Source organism: Solanum verrucosum, unplaced genomic scaffold, assembly GCF_900185275.1.
Source record: "Solanum verrucosum unplaced genomic scaffold, falcon-dt-bn FXZP01000049.1, whole genome shotgun sequence".
NCBI lineage: Eukaryota > Viridiplantae > Streptophyta > Magnoliopsida > Solanales > Solanaceae > Solanum > Solanum verrucosum.
The window spans coordinates 526,738-553,263 of NW_026020221.1; the positions used below are offsets into that span (position 1 = coordinate 526,738).

General features: G+C 31.6%; 2 protein-coding genes across 3 annotated transcripts in view; one reads left to right on the plus strand and one right to left on the minus strand.

The window, feature by feature from the left end:
- The window catches only part of LOC125831588 (pentatricopeptide repeat-containing protein At5g01110-like), an 809,602-nt gene that overhangs the window by 526,381 nt on the left and 256,695 nt on the right, over window positions 1–26,526 (minus strand). The gene's annotated exons all lie outside the window — the stretch shown is intronic.
- Window positions 1–26,526, plus strand: part of LOC125831646 (uncharacterized) — an 831,707-nt gene that overhangs the window by 18,898 nt on the left and 786,283 nt on the right. Inside the window, exon 1 of one of the 2 annotated variants that reach the window (XM_049510819.1) lies at window positions 11,843–11,855. The exons of the other annotated variant lie outside the window; for it this stretch is intronic. The gene's annotated coding sequence lies outside the window, so the exon portion shown is untranslated. Of the gene's footprint in view, window positions 1–11,842; window positions 11,856–26,526 lie in introns of those variants that run through there. 2 annotated transcript variants of the gene reach the window in all.

Sequence of the window (26,526 nt, forward strand, 5' to 3'; positions counted from 1 at the left end):
CTTGTTTCTCTTCAACTAGCAATTTACTCAATTTTGTTTTTTCAAGAGTGAGTGTGAGCACACGGTGATTAGAGCCAAGGGCTTCCTTGGCATGTCCACCAGCAGTGCCTTTGGCATGATAGGTAGGCAGCATATCTTGATCCATCGGTAGCAGAGCCACCGAGAGAATCGAGTGAATGACCTTAGCGATTGTTTTAGAAGTAGCACTTTGTTAGCCTAATGACTCAAAGTATAGTCGAAATCCATCCCTCTTTTTAAATATGATTATTAAGCAAGGGCACATTGTGCGGTAGTAGCCAGTTCCAGAGCAAGATTAAGATTACTTGGTTTTCACTTCTTTATGCGAAGATGGTTACTATTTAGAGAGTCAAATCATTATTTTTGATTATGGTTTTCTCGAAATCTTTTTTCTAAGGAGGGAGCAAGATGGTTCTTTTTGGAAGAAACAACCCTTTTGGAAGTTCCTCCCGTGTATGGCATAGAAGCTGTGCAGACAAACACTCTAGGAACTACTTTTGTTGGAAGAATTAATCTATGTAATATTGCCAACGTTGGCCATCAAATGGCATAACAATGTAATGGGTATATGCCAAAGCAATATCTCCTTACCCACACGGAATTAATAAAATAAAAATCCTTTAATTACTGAAAAAAAAAGCATATTAAATGCCTTGATCTCATACTCCAAGCCCCTCCACATAAATTAGACCATCGGAAATACTAGGCATAATACATAAACATGACCCTTAACTTTGCTTCAGACAACTTTGTCCTCCAACTTTGAGTGTGCACAAGTAGGTTGTAACATTCCGAAAATTTCTAAGTAAAGACTCGAACCATCCTTCATTTGTAAATAAGATTGTACCGAGTGATTCTAAATTTTCTTAGGTGTTAAGGTCACTAGATGTAACACCTATGACTTCGAAAAGAGCTAAAGAGAGGTTCGTACAAGTCACCCATCAGTTTATCGTTTTGTGTCAACTTCAAACGATCAAGATATTTTAGCACATAAAGAATTAGGTGGCCCATGACCTATCAAATTGAAGGTCTTGAGTCCTCTTTCCAACGCTGCCAAGTTTGCTTAATTTCAAGCTTGAGGTAAGAAGTTATGTCCATTTGAGTGAAACCTCTCTAGTTAAGGCATCTCATTCATTTTAGAAGGGTAGTTTGGTCTTTTCATTTTCCTACTAAGCCTAGCCATGTTTTTCCTCACCCAATTAAGGGTCTAATCAGATGCTAAACCACCTTTACATGTTCCTAAACACTTAGAGAAATTAGAGAGAGGTTTCAAGAGGAAAGAAGCTAGGTTTTCAAGCGTTCTTCATGATTTGTTGATTTTCACCAAGAACATTGTTTTTTGCAGGTATGTAAGACTTCTCACAGTGTTAAACTTGTTCGTCCTCATGCCATACATCTAATCTATCCTTGAAATCGTTGTATCTAAAGGGTTCTTGCATAGTTCTTGATTTTAGTTCAATTCTTTAACAATGGAGGTTGTGAATTCTTTTGTATTGAGAATCTTTGGTAAAAGTTATATTCCAAAGGGATTGTATGGAGTTCCTCATGTATTTGTGTTGGGTTTGAGAATCATGAAGAGTTTAGGAGAATTTTCCCCATTCTAAACGAGTTGGGACCCTAATTTAAGCTTGAAAATTTGCCGGGTTGCTGGGGAGGGGCCTGGGGCGGCGCACCATGATAGCGCCAAGGCCTGACTTCAATAATTCAGGCCCTGGGGCGACGCACTAGCAATACACCAAGGAGTACTAGGCCAATTCTTTTCTTTGTTTCATCCGGCGCATGTTCCTTTAAGTTGTCGCTATGTTTCCCTTCCTTGTATTAGCTCCTAAAGGCTCCATTTACCTGTGAGAATTCCTACATGTTCTAATCACATGTCTTAATGCACATTCAAAACAAAAGTGAATTTAAGAGAAAAGTTCAAAAGCTTTTGTTGAGTTGATTTTGAGGTCTTGAGTTCCTGATTCTTTTTGAAACTCTATTCCTAATTATTGAATTTCTACATGTTATGTATTGAGATCCTTGAGTTGATTCATTCATGTCTATATTTTAGCATGAACCCTATTTGAGTTATAAATCTTGAGAATCTTTTAAAGCTAATATTTGTGTTTTGAATTGAGTTTTTGAGGAAAGTTTTAAGAGGCATTTTGAGTAAAGTTTAAGGGAACTAAGTATTTCCAAATGTATCATTTTTACATTGAGAAAAGAGAAACTTTGATTTCTAAAAAGAGTTTATGAGTTCAAAGATATTTCAGAGTAGTTACCTCTTTTAAGAGGATAGTTTAAGCAATTATCTCAAATCAGAGAAAGAGTATGTTTTACACATTTGAGCATGAATATATATTATTGGGAGTAGTATTGAGCATTGATATGGGGATGAGTTCAGACAACTCACACTCCTCATAAACCATGTAGACAACATGGTTAAATGATCATACTTTTTAGACGACTCTTTATTGCTTTCGAGCATAGCTTAGTGGATCCACTTAGTTGAGGTGTTCTATACCCTGACGGGGTATTGGACAATTCTGGCAGTGTGGGCGAGACGTTGTATCATCACATAGCTCATAGTGATAGTTGTCGGTTAGAGAATCTCTCAAATAAGAGTAAAGAGTAATTTATTTTATTTTTATATACATCCTTGAGTTAATATCTTCTATTTATGAATCTTTAAACATAGAGTTAGAGTATACTTTAACTAGAAGGGAGTTTATGTCGATATGCCATCGTGTTAGTGAAGACTAAGTATATGTGTCGAATAGAAGAACAAATTATTCATGAGGTGATAGATCTATGCCAGACTTATGATTTTTGGGAGATCCCATGATATTCAGAGGGTTATAGAACTAGTTAGCCAATGATGTGTAGTGTGTAGGTTAGTTAGGTTGTGAAAATGACTGTGATAGTGATTTATAAATAGGTAGACTGAGAGATAAAGAGTGACTAATTGTCATGAGATCTTAGTGGACGAGTGTTTCTTAATTTTATCTAATAGTTGTACGTTAGTAGAGTAAGAGAGCAATTATATTGATATCCGTGTTTAGTAATAAATACTAAGCTTGAATTTGGCATGATTGTCGTGAGCAAAAGGATGTCAACATGAGGGTGATGATGTTAGTTTTGAGATCTGATATGATAGACTTGATATAGAGTAGGTGAGAAATTAAGATGTTAGCTGCAATGAATGTGAGTAGTACAAGTGTGAGATTCTGACTTTAAGATGAGAACAATAAAGTGAGGCTAAGTCATTAGAGTAAAAAGAGAACTAAGAGGTGTACCCGAGATCTTATGTAGTCAGACGAGGTTCCAATTGAGTTATTATTTTTCATGTGTGCCTAGATAGTGTATTTGAGTTGTCAATATGGAATATGCTGATGTAAGCATTAATTTTTTCCCTTAAGAGTTAGATTAAGCAACTTTATAAGTCTATGCTAGTAACGATTATAGAAAGACTTCTATAGAAGCAGAAAAACATTAAGAGAAAAAACTGTGAAAGAAGTCCTAGAAGGAATCTTAGTGTCTGCGCATGGAGAGTTCAGTAGCCATGAGATAAGACTTTCTCGAGTATTAGAGTAAAGCGAATGTAGACCAATTTAGAAATGATGGAATAGATCCATAGCTTTAAAGTGTCAGCTTCAAAGCCAAGGGGGAGATGATAAGATGAGAAACCAAGTCAAGTGTTGAGAAAGTGATATATCGATCCATTCATACTCTAGCATATTTGTTAAAGTTCAGTAATTCCTATATCTTATGTTGATGTCTCTTATATCTGAATTGTGTTCATAACCTATGCTCATAAACTTAAGAGTGATTCAAATCCATGCTCAGTTTCCAGAATGAGGGCAAAGACTTTATCCCATTGATCTCAATCTTACTCCATAAAGTTATGGATATCATCCTTATGATATGAACCTATTCATATAAGCATTCATGTCTCATAGTATGCTCAGTCTCAAAAAATTCATGATTTGATCTTAATGGCTAGCAAAATAATGTTATGTTATGCATATTTTATATCAGAACTCTCGAATGAATCAGGCTTATGATATTTTGCCCTAAATATCTTTCAAGTGATCATTTTTAGTTAGAGAGTGATGTTGTTGATAGTAGTTAAGTGATAATAGAAGGAGAAGGTTGATGTTTCTTATGTTGGTAGACATAGTGTGCTTATTCTATCTAAAGTAATAAAAGTGGAGGAAAGATGAATGGAGTCTTACTATGAGAAATAGTTAAATAAGAGCAATTAGTTGGTTCCTGGTAATAATGCGTGAATTTTCAGTTGGTAGATATGATAAGAGAATGAGACATTCTTAGAAGGATTGGTTAGTAAAAGTTCATAGAGTGGTTATAGTACTAGGCATGAATGTGGGTGGTGTTGTTAACATGTAGACAAATGCATGATGTATTGGGTGTTTCTTGATATGGGTTCAAGGTTGGTTGAATGTGGTTATAAGGAGAAGTACTCTTGGGATGAGATTACCTATAGAGGTATAAAACCTGAATCTTGTGGTTTCGATTAGTATAAAAATCTCATGTTTAACATTTTGTGAATTAGAGACTAAGCTTGAACACATTAAGAGCAGACAATTTAACTTAGACCTTGGTAAGGGTAGTCACGAACCCTTGTAGGAGTTATGAGATGTAGCTAATGAGGACTCATATCACTCAAGGCATAATATTCCTATTCTTACTTCATGCGCATATATCTTTGTTTTATGTCAAATAGCTTTCGATGGAGCGTGACTATGTTCAAAACAATATTGTTCTTGACTTATATGCTATACACAGTTCCATTCTCAGTCCAACCGTCATTCGAGGACGAATGATCCCAAGGGGGGATATTGTAACATCCCAAAAACTTCTAAGTTAAGACTCAAATCATTCTTCATTTGTGAATAAGATTGTACCGAGTGTTTTTAAATTTTCATAGGTGTTAAGGTCACTAGATGTAACACCTCAGACTTTGAAAAGAGCTAAAGAGAGGTTCGTACAAGTCACCCATCAGTTTTTTGGTTTGGATCAACTTCAAACAATCAAGATCTTTTAGCTCATAAAGAATTCAGTGGCCTATGACCTATCAAATTGAAGGTCTTGAGTTCTCTTTCCAACGCCACCAAGTTTGCTTAATTTCGAGCTTGGAGTAAAAAGTTATGCCCATTTAAGTGAAACCTCTCTAGTTAAGGCATCTCAAACCCTAAGGCAACCCTAAATTCTTCTTCAAGGAAAGTCCTTCTCCAAGAATTCCATTCTTTCCAACTCAAATTCCTCCATACAATTCTGAATCACTAATGAAAATCATTATTCTTGGACATAGAGATTTCAAGAAATTAATTCAAAAATCTCAAGAAAGGTTTTCTTGATTGTTCTCCTTCAAGCTAGAGTTTCAAGACTTGTAATCAAGTTCTTCTTCAAGAACCTTGTTCTTCCAGGTATGTATGGTTATCATAGTATTGGACTAGTTTTTCCTGATGCCCTACATCTACTTTCAAATCAGTAAAAGAGTAATCTAGGATTCTATCCCTAGATTTGAGTATTCTTGAGATAAGTTGATTTTGAGTTCTTGAGTTTTTTTTTTGCAAGTTCTATTCCTAATTATTGAATTGCTATATGTTATGCATTAAGATGCTTGAGTTGATTCGTTCATGTCTATATTTCAACATGAACCCTATGAATTGAGTATTCTTGAGATGAGTAATGTTGTTGAGTTCTACGTTCTTGAGTTTTGAGTATTAAGTTTTCTATATTGTTATTAAGATCCCTGAGTTGAGTCGTTCATGCCCATAATTCCGCATGAACCTTATGAATTGAGTTATAAATTTTGAGAAGCTTTTAAAAGCCAACACTTGAGTTTTAAACTGAGTTTTTGAGAAAGTAACGATGAGTTTTGAGAAAGAGTTTCTAAAACATGATTAGTATGACGATCAAGTATGCCATCAATGTTTAAGTAGTATGATATCTAGATATACCATCAATGTTTATGCCGTATGACTTCCCGAGTCATCAATGATCATATTACAATATGATTTTGAGAAAGAGCTTTCAAGTATGAGTTGAGTAAGAGTATAAGGGGACTAAGTATTCCCAAAGGTATCAATTTTTACATTGATAAAAGAGAAACTTTGATTTCTAAATGAGTTATGAGTTCAAAAGATATTTCAAGAGTAGCTACCTCTTTTAAGAGAGTAGTTTGAGCAATTATCCCAAACCAGAGGAATAATCTGTTTCTAAACATATGAGTATGGTGTATATATTATTGGGAGTAGTATTGAGCACCGTTATGGGGATGAGTTCAGACAACTCAAAATCCTCATAAACCATGTATGCCAACATGGGTAAAGGATCATACTTTTTAGATGAATCCTTATTGCTTAGTGGATCCACTCAGTTAAGGTGTTCTATACCCCGACAAGGTATATGACATTTCTAGCAGCATGGGTGAGACGTTGTATCATCACATAGCTTATAGTGATGGTTGTCAGTTAAATAATCTCATAAATAGAGTTAAAAAGTGTATTTTTATAATATCACTTAATATGTTGAGTTCAGAGATGAGTAAGTACTTTTGTAAAGTTTAAATGATTTAGCTTCTTTATTTCTTTACATTCATTTGAGTTTATATCTATATCTATCACAGTCCTTTCATTCTATTATTTGTTATTCAGCTATATTACATACTCGTACATTCAATATACTAATGTCATTCGACCTATATCTTTGATGATGTAGATATAGGTTCTTAGGATCCTCAGCAAGAGTCCATTGAGATCATTTAGTTAGCTTTTGAGTAAGACCTCCTTGCTTCTCGAGGAGTCCAGTTTTTATGAGTTGTTACTAGTAGTTCTCTTGAGGAGTCCCGGGTCTTGTCCTGACAACTGTGTAGGAGTACTAATAAGTTTTGTAAGGGTATAGTTTATTTAATTGAGTGAAATTAGGCCAGCACTCATCCTTGTATACAGTAGAGGCTTAATAAATAGACCATTTTGGAAAGTCTTTTAGTTTCAGATGTTTTATTTAAAACTTGTGTTTGATACTCAGTATATCCAGTTCAGTTTTGAGATTTAGTAAACTATTTTAAAATGTTTCTTTCAATTTAATGCTTATGTATGCATGAGTTAGTCTTCCGCTTGTAGTAAGACAGGATGAGGGTTTACTTGGGGACCAACAATGGTTCTCGAATGTCGTCCACGTACAGGGTGTAGGCTTGGGTTGTGACAAACTTGGTATCAGAGCACAAAATTCAAGTATCCTAGGGTGTCTATGAAGCCGTGTTAATATGATCTTATTAATGGTTGTGCCCCACTTCTATGAATGAGGTACTATTGACATTTAAGAAAAGTTTCCCTTCTTTTATGCTCTAAATCGTGCAATAGAACTATGTTATAAGGAAATTATTCAAACTCGCGCATTTCTTAAATCCATTCAACTACCCTCTCATACTCAAGGTAGTTGAAAGGCAAAGTCAGTTCCTTATCGATGAGTTGCTCTCAGCAAAAGTCTTGAGGAAGTCATGAGACTGCAGAGGGGCATGAGAGAAGCCCGTGAGTGAGTTAAGTGTTGAGTTTCAAAAGATTGCACTCATATTCATATGAATCATGCGTTCAAGCTAAAAGCGAGATGTACTCTCTTCTCTAAACCCTGTTTCAGCTGAGATCCTTATGAGAAAGTGTGTTTTAGAGCTTGGGTAATATTTTCACCTGAAAAGATAGTATGAGTTATGGGATTATGAGCAGTAGTAGTGAATGTGTCCTTAAATTAGAAGAGTGCATGGAAAGGTTCAGTAATATAAGAAAGAGAGATAGTGATGAGGCAAGCTATGTTATTATAGTCAAGCACCTAGTAAGTTATTAATGAGGAGTTTTCCCTTATGGGTGGACTAAAAAGTGATGAGTTTGTGTAGATTGCATGATAGGAGGTAGAGTAAGAGTTAATAGTTAGGAAGAGTTAGAGTAAATGATAACGTTCAAATATACTTCTTGAAAAGAAATATAAACGATCGTATGCAATATATTTACGTAACTATGAGTCGGGGTTGATCCCACAGAGAGTATGGAAGAATATTGTCAATAACAAATATTTAACTCGATAGTCATTATATAAAAATGGGGGGGAGGGAGTTTAAATTGAAATAAAATAGAACCAATAAAAAGATAGTTTTGAACTAAGTATTTATTTATATTCAGATTATTAAAAGTAACTAGGAATGTGTTCCCATAGGCTCATAACGAGGTAATCCTAATAATAGTATTCCTTTTCTAGTGTATTACATGCAAAGTGATAAGTTAGGTATCTCTAAATCCTTGGTCCGACATCTAGAGAATTTCACCCCGCATCTTGGTCCGGCTACGTGTGTATAATTTACTAACCCTTACCTTTACATCATATTAGACATCACATCGATGTTTGGCTTAGTTATTACTTCGCACCAATCGACACTAGACTATTAGATAGTATCACACTAAATCTATGTTGATAATTCTTTTCTTGTTGATTACCTCCTTGGTCCGGCAAGTAGCAACAAGGCGAGTTCTAACATTTGCAACCGCTAAAAAGACTTCTAACCGAAAGAATTATCAATGAATGCTTCAACACTATTCAAGAATTACTTAGTTATTATTCATACTTTGTTAATCGCTTATGGTTCCCACAACCCTAATTATGAAATTTAGCTACTCATTATCTCAAAAACACAATTAAAATTTATTAAAATAAATATGCTTGTGTTAATCATAAAAAGTTAAGAACAATAGCTAAACTCTCTTTTATTAATCACGAATACAAATAAATAATAAAGGAGAGGAAAGAATAAACCACAATTCTCCGACCTCCACAGCGGCTCTTCCAAAGTTTCTAAGCTAGAAGAAAATTTATATTCTATATTGTATCTTGGTTCTCCCCCTTAAATAATTATTTATATGCACTATCTATAGATGTAGGAAACCCTAAATAAAATAATTGAGTCCACCTTAAATTAGGAGTCCAAAACCAAAAAGAATTGGATTCCTTTTCCTTTTTCGCCGCGTGAACAGTAATACTGCTGCCTCAACATAATTCTGCACATTTCACTTGCTGCCACGTGGCAGCAGCAAGAAGCAAGCATAAAAATTGAAATTCCACAATTTGCAGCCGCCATTTCCTTTTATATATAAATATATTATTTTATTAAATTTAATCCATTAAGTTGTCTGTTTGATTTCCTTCTTCAACCTTTCATCTTTAATTCGTTTTAGCTTCAAACTTCTTCATTTTTCTACCAATTTAATCCTACAAATAAAATATACCATTTAACACAATTCCTAAAATTCATTCTCAAAAAGGATAAATCTATATCTATACTATACTACCTTAAAAGCATGAACTCCCAAATTTTAAATGTTAAATTACTATAATACCTCCAATTAAAAGTACTCAATTTTATTTATTTATACATTTAATTAATTATATTATATTAAGACTAGATACCTTTTGACCTTTTCACATTAAAGGGTTGTGACTTTTCCAATGAGTTGTGGCTTTTTCGAAAGGTTGTAACTTTTTTAAGGGGTCGTGACATTTCCGATCAGTTCCGACTTTTTTGAAGGGTTGTGATTTTTTCAAATGGTTGTGTCTTTTCCAAAGGGTAGTGCCTTTTTCGATAAGTTGTGTCTTTTTCAAAGGGTTGTGACTTTTTTGATGAGCATTGATTTTTTCGAAAGGTTGTGACTTTTCTTATAAGATACCTATTAATACTACTATTTCTTAACTATAAATAGAGGGGTTTTCTCTCATTTTTAATATACGATTTTTTAAGTTTTCTACTCTTCTTCTTCTTCTTAAAAAATCTCAAATGTTATTTGCAACAGTTTATTAAGTTCAAAATTCAACGAAATTCGAGGTACCACATAAGAAATAATTGGTGAATATATTGTAGAAAATTATTCATCAATTCACACTCATATTTTCCTCTTATGATTTTCATCACGTACATACTTCATTATTGTTTGTATACTTATTGAACATTAATACCCTTTTAATTAACCTACATATTTTATTTATTAAAAAAAGACTTCTTTACTATCAATAGTGACAACAAATTCAACCTTTATGTTTCTTCAATCATAAATCACAACCATTCACTACTTATAAACTCTTTAGGATATCTTTTCTGCAACAATTTGAGATCTTTTACAATTTTCATAAATGATTCAACTGCAATCCATTGATATGGTTCGCCGAAGTTCTTTGCATGGAAATTTAGGTATTATCTTTCTATTAAATAAGAAAAAAAAAAAGAACAGAGAAATGTCCAAATAACTGTGAACTTTGTTTCACACAAAAAATTTCTATGCATAGTGAGTGAGAAGTTTCATTTCATTTTGTTGTTTTGTTTCTTCAATTAATTTTTTTTGTGTTATCATTCGAGAGATAATTTAATAATTAGTGTTCACATAAAGAGTGAACACTGATAGATGTGAGGATTATATTTTCTAATAAAATTAATAGATCAAGTTGTGATAGAGACAACAATAATTAAAAAAAATAAAAAAAGGCACATGATCTTCTTTGTTTTTCCATTTTTTATTCTTTTACCCTCAAACAAAGGAGTTTCTTCCTATTTTTTTTAAAATAGCGGGCATGAATGTAGTTCATTGAATTATTCATTTTGATGTTAAGTCCACAATTTCAAAAATAGATTTTCACTTTTACTTATAATATGATAATATAGCCATGATAATAAATACTTTTTTGATAGATATGTGTAAGTAAAAGTGAACGGAGAAAGTAAAGTGTTGGTGGCAAGAGACTTCAATCAAATGGAACACTAGAGTGAATATAGCATGAACATATATTTTCGTCTTCCTTATTCATTGACTATGAATTGTGTTCCATATATTTTTTCTTTATGTATATTTATATTGAGTGTAAAAAATTTTAAGTATGAATTTCCTGTTATTTTGCATTCATTTTAATCTTAGAAAATGTTATGTCACAAGATACACTCCCTGCTAGCTTTATAAAATTAGATAAGAAAATAGTGATTGATCATAAAATGATCTTAAATCAAATTAAAGAAATTTTATAAATAATACTTTATATTTTATTCATCTATTAGTTTTTTTTATAGAAAAAGTTTAACGTTTTATATCATGATACAACTTCTATTAGATACTAGATACTAGATACTTTCATTAGGCAACAACTATATGATATGTATGCGGCAAAAAAAAAGGAGAAGACTAAAATTCCGCAAAGATATGGTAGAAACATAAAGAAATGAAATATTTTACATCATAGGTGATGTTGTTCATATATTAACATTAAATTATGCTTTGAAATATATATATATATATATATATATTGTTGGGTTTTAAAATGTGTGAATGGAAAATGAAGAGTTGTGACTTTTATGAAGAGTTGCGACTTTTATGAAAAGTTGCGACTTTTATGAAAGGTGGTGACCTTTCTGAAAGATTGTGACTTTTTCAAAGGTTTGTGACCTTTCCGGTAAGGCACAATAAGAACATTTTCACACTACCCTTTGTTTTCTATAAATTGAGGAATTTCCTCTCATTTTAAATATTGAATTTCTGAACTTCTTCTTCTACTACTAAATCTAGTATTCTAAGTGTACTTTACTGCCGTTGAGTGGCCCGCTGACACCAGCGTTTTTGGGTATCAATACACTGGTGATTGAGATCATTCTATCCTGGGAGGACATATTCCAAATCAAACCTCGGATACTAGGGGGGATAATTTCCACTGTGCATTCAGTGGCCTTGATCTTCTTTCTGTTTTTCCAGATTCTGGTATGTGTTACAGATTTTAGATTTGTGAATTAATTTGTGTTCTTCTGTTCTTCACTGGTTCATTAAACTTTGGTAACTTCGTGTTTCTGCAAAGTTTGTTGGAATCAGATTGACAACAATTCTTCTTTAAGGAAAAAAAATATTTCGTATATTTTATCTAATTTGTTTCTGATTCTAGTTTCTTTACTATTTTTAATTTTCTAGTTGTGAAAATGTTCTTAAACTTTATTGTGTCTTACCAAGTTCTTCAAAGTTTTGTTCTAAGTATCTTAGGAATACAAAATGAACAACAATCTTAAGAAAATTATTATACTGTTGGTATTTCTTGTATTCTACTGATTGAGAGAAACAAATCATGGAAATAGAAGATTAATGCATTACTTCTCCCGAATTCGATGCTTTGTTTAGCAAGGTCGATGTGACAATGTACAAAAAAAAATTTGGTGCTATTCCGGTTAAAGATTACACCAGGTAACCTTCTTATTATTTAGGCTTAAGTCATCTACGGCCCCTTAAAGTTGTCCACATAATTCACTTAGACACCTCAACTAGGACTAGTACCTATTAAACACCTCTACCCTCTCGAATTTGAACCATTTAGACACTTTTTGTCGACGTGGCACAAAAAGTGTAATTCACATCTTGGTGAGCGCGTGAAATTAATATTTTAACATTTTTCCTTTTCCTTTTAAATCTTTTCTTTTATTTTCTCATTATTTTTTTTAACAATAACAATTTTTTTATTTTTCTTCTCTTCCAAGACCATACACCTGCTGCAACCACTTTTCTTCACAAATTAATCGCCATTTTTTTTACAAATTTCCTGCTTTCTTCTTCTTTTTTTAATCTTCTTATCATTGTCTACTTCCATCATCTTTTTTCTGGAAAAAGATGGAGATCACCATCCACAATTTTTTGTCGGAAAAGTGGAGATGTCTTCTTTGCCGGAAAAAATGGAAACCATCTACATCTTCTTTGCCGGAAAAAATGAAAAATCATTATTCAAATATTTTCTCGCTCCGTCTTCACCTCTCCCCTCAGACACCACCTTGACCCACACCCCTTCTTCCTCACAAATAGAAGTAGAAACAGAAAAAACAAAAAAAACAATTTTGAAATCAAAATAAACAAAGGAAGAATGGATCTTTTAAGAAAACACTATCAATTTAAATGGAAATAAGAAAGAAGGCATGAAGAGAAATAAAAATGATAAATTCATACGTTATATATGTTAAAATCTCTAATTTTTCTAAATCGAGAATTAACAATGGTGGAATGGTAAGAGAAAGAGAAGAAAGGGAGAGGCTTGCGGTGGGGTGGGGTGGGGGGTGTATAATTTCTTTCCTTTTTTTTTTTTTTTTTTTCAAGTTTAAAGTCTTTTCCTTTAAGATTTTGACTTGTTTATATTTAAAATTTATTTTTATAATTATTTTAAATTAAAATGCCACATGTCTTTATTTGATTTGCTATTTTGCCACATCATATGCATGTGTATTACACGCACTTTCTTTCTTGACTAAGTGCCAGAAAAGTGTTTAATCGGTATTTATTTTTTAAGATTGAAGTGTCTAATAGGAAACAAGGTTAGTTGAGGTGTCTAAGTGAATTATGTGGACAACTTTAAGGGGCCGTAGATGACTTACCCCTATTATTTATATAAGGAGGAAAATAGTTTCTAAGAGTTAACAATTTTGATTTTTTATCATGTGTATCTTTAGAAAAAGATCTGCAAACCATTTGTTGTGGAATGAATTTTGCTTGGCAAATAGTGTTGCCTTTAAAATTCTTTAGTTTGGAAAATGAGAGATGCACATTTTTGTTTGATAAAATAGTATGTCAAAATGTTATAGTTGGAAGACTATTTGAAAAGAAAAACATGTCTATGTGATAAAGAATATGTTTAATTATGTTTGGAGAAAAAAAAAAACTTTTGTAGTTTTGTACTCCATGTGAAATTTGATTGTGTCGGATTTTTGTAGGCAAAAAAAAAACTTTTGTTGTTTACTACTCTAGATAAATCAGACTATGCAATTGGTTTGAAAAATATGAAAACTTCACATAATAAGTCAATGTTGTACTTTTGACTTTCTATAAACTTCACTGTTATATAGAAACACATTGTATTTAAAAAGAAAAAAAAAGAAAAAAATAACAATCAAGTCCAGAAAAAATTTAGTATTCTAAATACTAAGTGGTATGTCTATTTGTGATAGATGGAAAAATAACAGTGACTTAGAGTTTGTGATTTTGTGCCTCTATGGAATGAACTTTGACACTATGTAAAGATTGTCAAAGTGAATTGAAGCAATATAATTCTTTTGTAGAATAATATTTCCAAAAGAGGTTTCACAGTGCCAATGACATTTTGATAGTTTGGAAAAATATGTGGAAAAACTATTTTCAAATACTTGAAAAATATTTTTGAGATCACATTTAAAATGTGGGGGTTCTTTGCTTATGATAAACATAAAATTAGACTTGGTGTCTAATTTAATTTTGGAGCAAAAGATATGAAATTCAATGATACTTTTGTATTATGTTAGACCCACAAAATTCTTGGAGTATATTTTGTATTGTGGTTGTTGAGTTTCTCTATTACTAGTATATGGTGTGACTAGTATGAAACTACCAAATTCTATATATACTTGTTCAAAATAATTGTGTTCTTTTATGAAAAAATGTCACTTAAAATGTTGTGATTTTTCATGAAAAGATATGTCAATTATAATAAAAGTATTTGCATAGACATGAATATTGGTGAATAGTCATTTGTTATGTTCTGTAAAACAAACATTTGGACTATATTGCCTTTATTGGACCCGATGAAACTTTGCTCATGGGTAGTTCAATAACAATCAAATTGAAAGTTATGGAAAGTTCCCTCTGAAAAGGACATTTGACAAGGTGATGACTCTAAACAATGTTTGTATCACACAAAATTGTAAGAAATAGGAACAAAATATTAGTGAGAAAAAAGCTACCTCGCGAAGAGCTTTTCAAACTCAATTTTTTTATTTGTTCTTACTTGCTTGAGTCAAAGTTTGTGACATGAACACTTGGGGCATGTCAATTACAAAACCTTGTAAGAAAAATTGATCAACTTAGAAGTTTTGTCTAACTTTGAGTGCAATAAATAAAAAATGTCAAGTTTGTGTGAAATCTAAGTATGCTGAGCATTCTTATAAATCTATTGAAAGGAATTCTAATCCCTTAGAATTGATTTACACTGGCATTTGTGATATGAAGTCAACACCATCTCATGGTGAAAAAAAGTATTTCGAAACTTTCATTGACAATTGCATTAGAAATGACTGTCTATTTGCTGAATGATAAGGATGAAGCAATAGAAATGTTTAGACAATATAATATTGAAGTTGAAAATCAGTTGGGAAAAATATAAGAAGTGATAAGAATGGAGAGTATAAATCTGCTTGTGCAGAAATATGTTTGGAAAGTGGAATTATCCATCAAACTGCTGCCCTATTCACCTCAATCTAATGAAAAACCGAGCGTTGAAAGAATGATGGATGCATTATTTATAAGTTCGGGTTTACCACAAAACTTGTGTGGAGGAACTACCCTTACTGTAAAAGGGAACGACAAAAAGTTTTGTCTTTTTAGAAAGAAAGCAATTTTGTTTGTTCAGGACACAATCTATTCCATATGAGAAATGGAAAGGAAGAAAATCCAACTTGAAATATTTCAAAGTGTGGGGGTGTCTAAACAAAGTCCAAGTTCCTATTTCTAAAAGGATTATAATAGGACCTATGACTGTGGACTGTAAAATTGGACTTGAGTAGTCTAGTGAAGGGTCTAAAAGACCTTGGAAAGGAAAAAGGAGAATGTACTTAATAAAGAGATTCAGAGGCGTAGTAAATGTCATTTACTTCCTTCGAATATGATTTTGTAACATTTCTTGTGTCTTCTGTAGACTCATCCTTTTGGAAAGATGGTGTCAATAGTGAGATTGATGAAATCTTGAGCAACCATATTGGAAGTTAATTGATCTTCTTCTAGAAAATAAACCTTTGGGTTCAAAGTGAATCTTCAAAGGAAAATGAAAGTCGATGGAACTATTGACAAATATAAAGCAAGACTTTGTGTCAAAGGCTTTAGACAAAAAAACAAGGTCTTGAGCGTGTCGATATATACTTGTCAGTAACTAGAATTACATCCATTCGGATGCTAATATTATTAGTTGTGGTATATGACCTCCAAATTTATCAAATGAATGTGAAAATAATTTTCTTAAATGGAGAATTGGAGGAAGAAATTTACATGGAATAGCCCAAGGGTTTTGTGGTTCCTGGTAAAGAAAAGAAAGTGTGCGAACTTGTTAGGTCACTTGATGGACTAAAACAAGCACCCAAATAATGACATAAGAAATTTGACCAAACTATGTTGGTAAATGGATGTAAGAATGATGGAAGTGATAAATGTGTTTACATTAAAATCACAAGGTTATTATTTGTTTGTATATTGGCGATATGTTGATCATCAGTAGAGACACTAATGGCATAAATGTTACTAAACATATGCTAGAAAGCAACTTTGATATGAAAGATCGTGGAGTTGCTGATGTAATCTTAGGTATAAGAATCCTTAGAACACCAAGATGTTTAGCATTGTCACGGTGTCATTACATAAAAAAGGTACTTGACTAGTTCAAATATTTGGATTTTAATATTGTCAAGACTCCAATAAATGTGAACTTTGCCTTTCAAAAAAAAGTGAAAGCGAAAGTGGCTCACAATTAGATTGTGCTAGACTATTGGAAAGTATGATGTATATCATGAAGCGTGCGCGATCAGATATAGCATGTGTCGGTTCACAAAAAATCCCAATTAAACTCATTGGATGACAATGAAAAGAGTTTTGGGGTATTTAAAACATACTCAAAACTATGTCTTGCATTATACAAATATCCTACAGTATTGAAAGGATTATATTTTCTAATAAAATTAATAGATCAAGTTGTGATAGAGATAACAATAATTAAAAAAAATTAAAAAAGGCACATGATCTTCTTTGTTTTTCCATTTTTTATTCTTTTACCCTCAAACAAAGGAGTTTCTTCCTATTTTTTTAAAATAGCGGGCATGAATGTAGTTCATTGAATTATTCATTTTGATGTTAAGTCCACTATTTAAAAAATAGATTATCACTTTTACTTATAATATGATAATATAGTCATGATAATAAATATTTTTTTGATAGATATGTGTAAGTAAAAGTGAATGGAGAAAGTAAAGTGTTGGTGGCAAGAAACTTCAATCAAATGGAACACTAGAGTGAATATAGCATGAACATATATTTTCGTCTTCCTTATTCATTGACTATGAATTGTGTTCCATATATTTTTTCTTTATGTATATTTATATTGAGTGTAAAAAATTTTAAGTATGAATTTCCTGTTATTTTGCATTCATTTTAATCTTAGAAAATGTTATGTCACAAGATACACTCTCTGCTAGCTTAATAAAATTAGATAAGAAAATAGTGATTGATCATAAAATGATCTTAAATCAAATTAAAGAAATTTTATAAATGATACTTTAAATTTTATTCATCTATTAGTTTTTTTTAATAGAAAAAGTTTAACGTTTTATATCACAATACAACTTCTATTATATACTAGATACTAGATACTTTCATTAGACAACAACTATATGATATGTATGCGGCAAAAAAAAAAAGGAGAAGACTAAAATTCCACAAAGATATGGTAGAAACATAAAGAAATGAAATATTTTACACCATAGGTGATGTTGTTCATATATTAACATTAAATTATGCTTTGGAATATATATATATATATATATATATATATATATATATATATATATATATAACAAAGAGTTGGTCAAGCTAAATATTTGACATACATTATAACAACATTTCACTGTAACAACCTAATTTTTTTAGAACTCATTTTTTATATTAAACCTAAGCTATTTGCATTAGAAAAATGGACAAAGACCAAACTTGATATGTTTTTGAATACTTAAAGGACTAAAATTGGTAAGTTTATAGTTAAGGGACTAAAACCGGTAAGTGTATAGTTAAGTGACCAAAGTTGATAAGTTTTTGAATAGTTAAAGGACTAAATCCGTTAAGTGTATAGTTAAGGGATCATTTTAGACCTACTCCTATAGTTAAGGGACTATTTATGTCATTTTCTCTACATTATAACAACATTTCACTTTATAACAACCTAATTTTTTTTAGAACTCATTTTGATATTATATATATATTTTTATCTCTACAACGTTCTACTTATAACAATGCTGACATTCACTATAGAAGTACCTTTTCCGTAAAATTACCTCACTATGATAGCTTTACTCAAAAATTAATTGAGTAAAAATATTTTCTAAAAAGTATATATTACATATACAGATAAAACATTTGAATATTTATGGTAATTGTTATTAAGGTCATGCACATATTAAATTTCAAGCATCAATATTTATGATAAAAATTGTACTTAAATGGTGTCCATTATTTATGGTAATAACCTTAAAATAAAAGTCTATTCATGAAATTTTTTATTGATAATTATTTTCTATTTTGTTGGTAAAATTTGCTTACAAAATTGAGTGAAGTAAAAAATAATACTACTAAAGAATGCCACTTTCTCCCATATTTAAACTTTGAATATATTTTGAAATGTTTCAATGATATTTGGTTGTTTTAATCTCAAAAAATAATTAACTCTATGACAATTTGTATTAGGGCCTGTTTGGATTGACTCTTGGCTTATGACTTATAAGCCAAAAGCCATAAATTAGGATTTCTAACTTATGACTTTTGACTTATTTTTGTTATTTTGGCTTTAAAATAAGTGCTTATAAGCATTTTTTAACTTTATCCAAACACTTCAAAACTGTTTAAAAACTATTTTGGCTTAAAAGCACCTAAAATAAGTCAATCCAAATGGGCACTTAATCATTTAAAATCACTTTTTCTATGTTCTTTCAATTATAATCATTTACTAAAAAACTTAATTTAGTAATATTAATTTCATTTTCATTTTACAATATCGTATACTATATGATATGATACACACGTGCAACACACGTACAGTGAAACTAGTATTATTAAAAGTGGAAAGGTCCTAACCTCAAAGTTGGATTACCATTATACCCCTATACTATATTAATATATCTAATTAATTAAATTGTAATAATAATCTATATATAAATTTTAATGATAATCAATTAAAATGAAAAGTCACTATAGTTGGCCGAATTCCCTGCATGTGCCCATCATTTAGTATACTCTATTAAATTTTATGGATATTAATATATCCATTGCTTTGTAGATGCTTTCATCTTCCGACTAAAAATTAGCCGAAAAGTTATAACTTGGGTAATGAAGAGTTTTAACATATTGGTGACAGGGCCGTCTTAACCCCTAGGCCATTAAAGTCATTGTTTGGGGTTCCATATTTTTGTGGGGCCCCATTTTTTAAAAATAATTATTTATATATGTTGTTTTTTTTAAAAAAAAAAAACTATATGTACTACTATTAGTGCTATGATTTCTACTGAATAAAATTGCATATGACATGAATATAAATATGATTTCCGTAAGAAACAATTTGATGAAAATTGATAACGAAATTACTAAGTCCTTGAAGAATCTTTAGAGTTGATTACATTATATATGTAGAGTATATCAAACTATTTTTTCACTTCAAAATAGATTTGAACCAATTGGAGCATATAAAAGTATATATGATAAAAACAAATTTAGGGCCCCTCTTAAGTTTCGCTTTAGGCCCCAATGTTGTTGAGTCGGCCCTGATTAGTGAAGGGTGACGAAGATTCGTATAGTATGTTTAAGAGCCAGTTAATTCTATAAATGTATCTCAACTTTCTTTTACCCAAATTTTCAATGCTTTGGTTTCTTGTCAGCTTCAATATAATTCATATTCTTTAATTTCTTTCTGAATCCATTCAATTTCCCTTAAATTCTTATATAAAGTTTTAGATAAAATTCTCCAGTTTACTTAATTTTCTTTTTTCCTATTTAAGATCGATCATTACCAAAATTTGACATTTCTTCCGTTATAAAAGAGATATTTTGGTGATGTCTTTGGAAAGAGAAGTCGAGATGATGACTATATTAGTTTTCATTTCATCTCGCCTAATGTCTCTCATATTTATGCAAGTTTCTTGTATCTTTTCTCATTATCAATTATATTGTAATTTGGCTCTGAATCTCTCCTCCCCGTCACTTTCCAGACGTAGTTGATATAGATACTATAGCTGATTTTGGCGGATGAGATGCCACATCCTCTAGATTATATACCATAAGTGATTCTAAAGAAGAGGAAGAATAATGAAGAATGGACAATTAGAAGGAAACTCCAGTTGGAATAGAAAGTCAAAAAGCTCAAATCTGTTGTGTTATCATTATAAGCAGTTTGGCAAGACAGAACACCTAAAATCACTACTACAAATCCTTGGTGATATTCCTTTTGCTCCACCCATCATGTATCTCACAAGCTTAGTAATTGATTGATGTTTATTTATGCTTAGAAACCTATTGTAATTTGTAATTACATCTTTATTGATCTATTTTTATTTTGTCAGTAGACATGTAAATCAAAATGCAAATACCAAATTTTATCACTTGGTCATTTTTCGTTCATAATATATGTTGGTGTGTTTGCCTATAATATGCTATGATTTTAATACTTTTTTATCTATCTCTGACAGTTTGCTAGAACAAAATTGTATTTGTGAATGTGAGTTATATGGTTTTCACTATTTCTGTTTGTAAATTCTTATTAGCCACTCTTGATAAACATTTAATAATCGCTTGATTTTCATTCTTTATTCTTTTTCTATGAACGTATGGAAGAAAAATATTCTCTTCTTTTCCAGTTTTCATGTCTTGGCATTTTTCTTTTATACATTTGAGGGTGTTATCATCAGATTGATGCTTCAACTTTTCCTTTATACATCTCTAAGCATTATTTTCTTTATTTTTTTCTCTATAATTTCGCGTAACTCATGGTACACATATTCTAACTTTATGTATTTCATTTTAAATTGAGTGTACCAATTAACATGTGATACACGTGCAGTGCACGTGTCCAGAAACTAGTATAAATAATAAATGTGAGGAAATAATGATTAAAAATATGTATTTTTAGCCTCACATCAACACCCTACATTTAAACTTTTGTTTGTCCTCGAGCAAACATTAAAACTCATCCCAAAAAATCATACTAGTAATGTCATCACTTTGGTTAATACAAACAATTAAGCCATATACCAATTTCAAAACATCAAGTAGACTTCTCAATCATTATGCAAGTCATCCAAATAAACAACAAACCTCTAACTTTCTAACCTCAAGGAAGGACATTGAACTCATCAAATTTAAGCTTGCTCACCTATTCTCATCAAAGAAAGTTAATAAAATCACCTATCTATCATGAAACAAGTGCCCTCACAAGAAGAAATAGTCCACACACTCAAATCAAAAGATTGAATATAAATTAAGGACTTAGCATCAAAGAACACTCTCACACTCAAAGAAAATTCACATGTATGCACAAAGAACCATATGCTTTCCCATTATGTACATCTCCACTAATTAAGCATGCTTGAATAGAATCAAATAGGACTTTAACGGGTTGTAATGTAGGCTAGGGACGGGTAGGAAAACTATATAATAGTGACTTACACTTCCTTAAGCACTTTGCAATTTTTAGACTTCATCACCCATTATTTTCTTCTCTTTATTTTCAGCCCTCTCTTCAATAATTATTTCACAAGTAATTCTCATCATCTCAAGAATGTTTCAATCATTATTTTTTTTAAAAAAAATTTCCTTCATAAGAGCCACCTTCAACTTACGTATTATACATGCGTTAAGGTGCACAATGTCCTTGAAAGGACCAGGGCCATCATCAAGGTAACTTTTTTTTTCATGTCACATTCTTTCAAAGAGGGCTTTTAAACACTTTGTAGCTATCATTGATTACCTTTTCACTCAACCATCCCTTTTTCTCAGAATTGATAATTAGAATATGTCTATGCTATAATGCTCAAGGAAGCAATGTGTAAAAACTAGGGATTCAACAAAATAGTCAAGGGCAAAATATGGCTAGCAACAAAAGGCTACAGGCTCAAAAGGGATAACTAGTGATAAAATATCTGAAAAGGATAAAATTTACCAGACAAATCAAAGAAAGCCTATTATCATATCCTAAACAAAGAAACAATTTTTATTTCGCTTCAATAACATGCAGGGGAAGTTCTAGACTAAGATGCAAAACATGGAATAAACAAAATCTCACCACACATGGCACAAGTATCAATCAAGATGGATCAATTCCACTTCTAAGAGAGACAAGATCATAACAAACTACAAAATAAAATAAGTTATATACAAAGTCACAACCATGAGCTTAGATGTCAAAGCATTTTTTTTATCAAGCATTCACAAGAAAGTACTACTCAAAAATTAGGCCCAAATAGTAAGTATCACATAACTCAAAAGGGTCTATTCTTTTTTTCTCCAAAAAATAAAAAAGTAAAATAAAAATAAAATTTATTCCTAAAAAAATAAATAAAAATAAAAGACACTCGGTTCAAAGGGATTATCCTCAGGAAAAGAACCGAAAACAAAAGCCAAGGAACCCATCCTAAAAAAAAACTCAATAAAAAAAAGTAAAAACTAGGAATCATTCCTCCACCCCACACTTAAAATCATACTTTGTCCCCAAAGCAATTTATAGAAAAGAGAAGAACAAGAAGGGTGAGAAATACTCCCTTGGGCCCTCTATGGCTTAGCTAACAACATGCTTTTTTTTTTCCCTTGCATCAGGGTCGTCACCCCACACTTAAGCTCAAACATGCTCCTTTCCATCAATTTTTTTTTCTTTTTTGGTACTCAGACTTCCCCTAATCTGCAAAAACAAGGAAAGAACAAAAAAAAAGTGATACTAATAAAATATAAATAAAATAAAATAAGAAGTTACACTACTAATTGGGTTGCCTCCCAATAAGCGCTTAATTTAACGTCGCGGCAAGACACCATCAATTTTAATATTTTTCCTTCCACTTTGAGGATATGAATTGCACCCCTAACTTCACATCAATTTTTCTATTACGCTCAAGGGGTGGTGGTATAAAAATAAAGGTCCCAAGCAATAGATATCACATTGTGCACTTCTTGGATCCTAAGTGAGGAATATAATTCTCCGATGTTGGAACAATAAATTCAAGAATATAGACACATTGTTCCTCCTCCATACACTCTTCTATAGGCTCAGATGGCTCAATTAATTTCTCATCAACTAAGCATAATGTAGAAAAATGATTGGAATGAGGTCCACTGCGCCCTAACTTATGAATTGTATTATTTTTTACACCCTCATGTGTACACATACTAGAGTTTTTAAAAATAATATTATCTACTTCATTACATTACTCTAGCACTCTTCTCAACAGTAACAACATCAATAACAGTATGATCAAGCAATTGGCCCTCAACTTTTAGCTCTTCAAGTTGCCTTATAAGTATTTTTTCTTCCTCACACATATTAAATTGTTGGGTGTCATATGATTTAATCTTTGCACTCAACTCACAATCTAAATAATAGAGATCAAATTCAAATTTATCTTAAATACTGCGCTTACATATTGATTTATAGCAAAGTATTAACAAATCTTCCATGTCCCCATACAACTTATCTTGTTGAGAAAAAATTAACCTATAAGAATCCATAATATCAGAAGTGCAAGAATTGCAATAACACTTATCACTACATACTTTTTTAGATGACATCTCAAGAAGAGTAAAAGAAATAAGATGATAATAAAAAATAATGAAAAATAATAATAAATAAATAAATAATTTAAAACTAATCCTAAGAAACAAAAAAGGACTACAAGTCAAAATAAATACTAAAGACAATTTCTAAGCCACATTCCCCGGCAGCGGCGCCATTATTTGATAACGTTCAAATATACTTCTTGAAAAGAAATATAAACGGTCGTATGCAATATATTTACCCAACTATGAGTCGGGGTCAATCCCACAGAGAATATGGAAGAAGTCAATAGCAAATATTTAACTTGATAGTCGTAATATAAAAATTGGGGGGGGGGGGGGGGTTTAAATTGAAATAAAATAAAAACAATAAAAAGATAGCTTTGAACTAAATATTTATTTATATTCAGATTATTAAAACTAACTAGGAATGTGTTCCCCATAAGCTCATAACGCGGTAATCCTAATAATAGTAATCCTTTTCTAGTGTATTACATGCAAAGTGATAAGTTTGGTATCTCTAAATCCTTGGTCTGACATCTAGAGAATTTCATCCCGCACCTTGGTCTGGCTACGTGTGTATAATTTACTAACACTTATCTTTACCTCATATTAGACATCACATCGATGTTTCGCTTAGTTATTACTTCGCACCAATCGACACTAGACTATTAGATAGTATCACACTAAATCTATGTTGATAATTCTTTTCTTGTTGATTACCTCCTTGGTCCGGCAAGTAGCAACAAGGCGAGTTCTAATGTTTGCAACCGTTAAAAGGACTTCTAACCAAAAGAATTATCAATGCATGCTTCAACACTATTCAAGAATTACTTAGTTATTATTCATACTTTGTTAATCGCTTATGGTTCCCACAACCCTATTTATGAAATTTAGCTACTCATTATCTCAAAAACACAATTAAAATTTATTAAAATAAATATGTTTGTGTTAATCATAAAAAGTTAAGAACAATAGCTAAACTCTCTTTTATTAATCACGAATACAAATAAATAATAAAGGAGAAGAAAGAATAAACCACAATTCTCCGACCTCCACGGCAGCTCTTCCAAAGTTCCTAAGCTAGAAGAAAATTTATATTCTGTATTGTATCTTGGTTCTCCCCCTTAAATAATTATTTATATACACTATTTATAGATGTAGAAAACCCTAAATAAAATAATTGAGTCCACCTTAAATTAGGAATCCAAAACCAAAAAGAATTGGATTCCTTTTCCTTTTTCGCTGCGTGAACAGTAATACTGCCGCCTCAACATAATTCTGCACACTTCACTTGCTGCCACGTGGCAGCAGCGAGAAGCAAGCGTAAAAATTTAAATTCCACAATTTGCAGCCTCCATTTCCTTTTATATATAAATATATTATTTTATTAAATTTAATCCAATAAACTGCCTGCTTGATTTCCTTTTTCAACCTTCTATCTTTAATTCATTTTAGCTCCAAATTTCTTCATTTTTCCACCAATTTAATCCTACAAATAAAATATACCATTTAACACAATTCATAAAATTCATGCTAAAAAAGGAAAAATATAAATAATAAATGTGAGGAAATAATGATTAAAAATATGTATTTTTAGCCTCACATCAATATACTTTAACTAGAAATGAGGTTATGATGATGGGTAATTGTGTTGGTAACGACCAAGTGTAGGTGTTGAATAGAAGAGAAGGAGTATTCATGAGGTGATAGATCTAAGCTAGCCATATATTTTTCGAGGGAGCGCTCACAATATTTAGAGGATTACAAAACTAATTAGGGAATGATGTATATCGAATTGGTAAATAGTACTTATGTTGTGAAAGGAAGTGTGGCGGTAAATTGTAAGTATGAAGACTGAGAGGTAAGGATTGATTACTTTTCATGAGGTTTTAGTGGGCGGGTGTTTCGTAATGTTATCTAGTAGTTGTAAGTTAGTATAGTAAGCAAGTAATCATATTGATATTTGTGTTCAGTAATAGACACTAAGCTTGCATTTGAGATGAGTGTCATGATAAAAAGAATGGCAACATGAGGGTGATGATGTTATTTTTGAGATCTGATCCGGTAGACTTGACATAGAGTAGGTGAGGAATTAAGCTGTTAGCTGCAAGGAATAAGAGTGGTAAAAGTGTGAGATTCTTACTTTTAGATGAGAGAAATGAGGTATGACTAAGTCACTAAATTAATAAGAGCATTAAGAGGTATACCCGAAATCGTATGTATCCAGACGAGGTCCCAATTAAGGTTATGATTTCTTATGTGTGCCTAGATAGTATATTTGAGTGGTCAATATGGAGTAGGCTAATATAAGCATTACTGATCACCCTTAAGAGTTTGGTAGAAAGGATTTTATATAGTCAATGACGAGCCTCTTACATATAGTTCAGAGTTTCCTCCAGTTAGGTTGTTACGAACATAGAAGGATGTTATTGGTAGGCTAAGAAGGACAAGTTAGATTATAAGAGTCAAATTAATTGGCCTTATAAGCCAATGAGAAGAGGTTAAGAGAAGCATCTTAGAAAGAGGTTTTAGAAGGATTCTTAGTACCTGCTTATGAAGAGTTTAGTAGACATGAGATAAGCCTTTCCCGAGTATTGGAGTAAAGGGAATGTAGACTAGTTTAGAGATGATGGAATAAATCCATAGCTTTAAAGTATCAGCTTTAGAACTAAGAGGGAGATAATAAGATGAGAAACCAAGTCAAATGTTGAGAATCAGATAATGATGTGTTCAGAAAAAGTTATAGCGTTATATCAATCCATTCATACTCTACCGTATTCCTCAATGTTCAGTCATTACAACATTTTGTTGGTGTTTCTAGTATCAGAATTGTGTCTACGACCTATGCTCATAAACTTCAGAGAGATTCACATTTACGTTCAATTTTCAGAATGAGGGGCAAAGACTTTAGCCCATTGATCTCTATCTT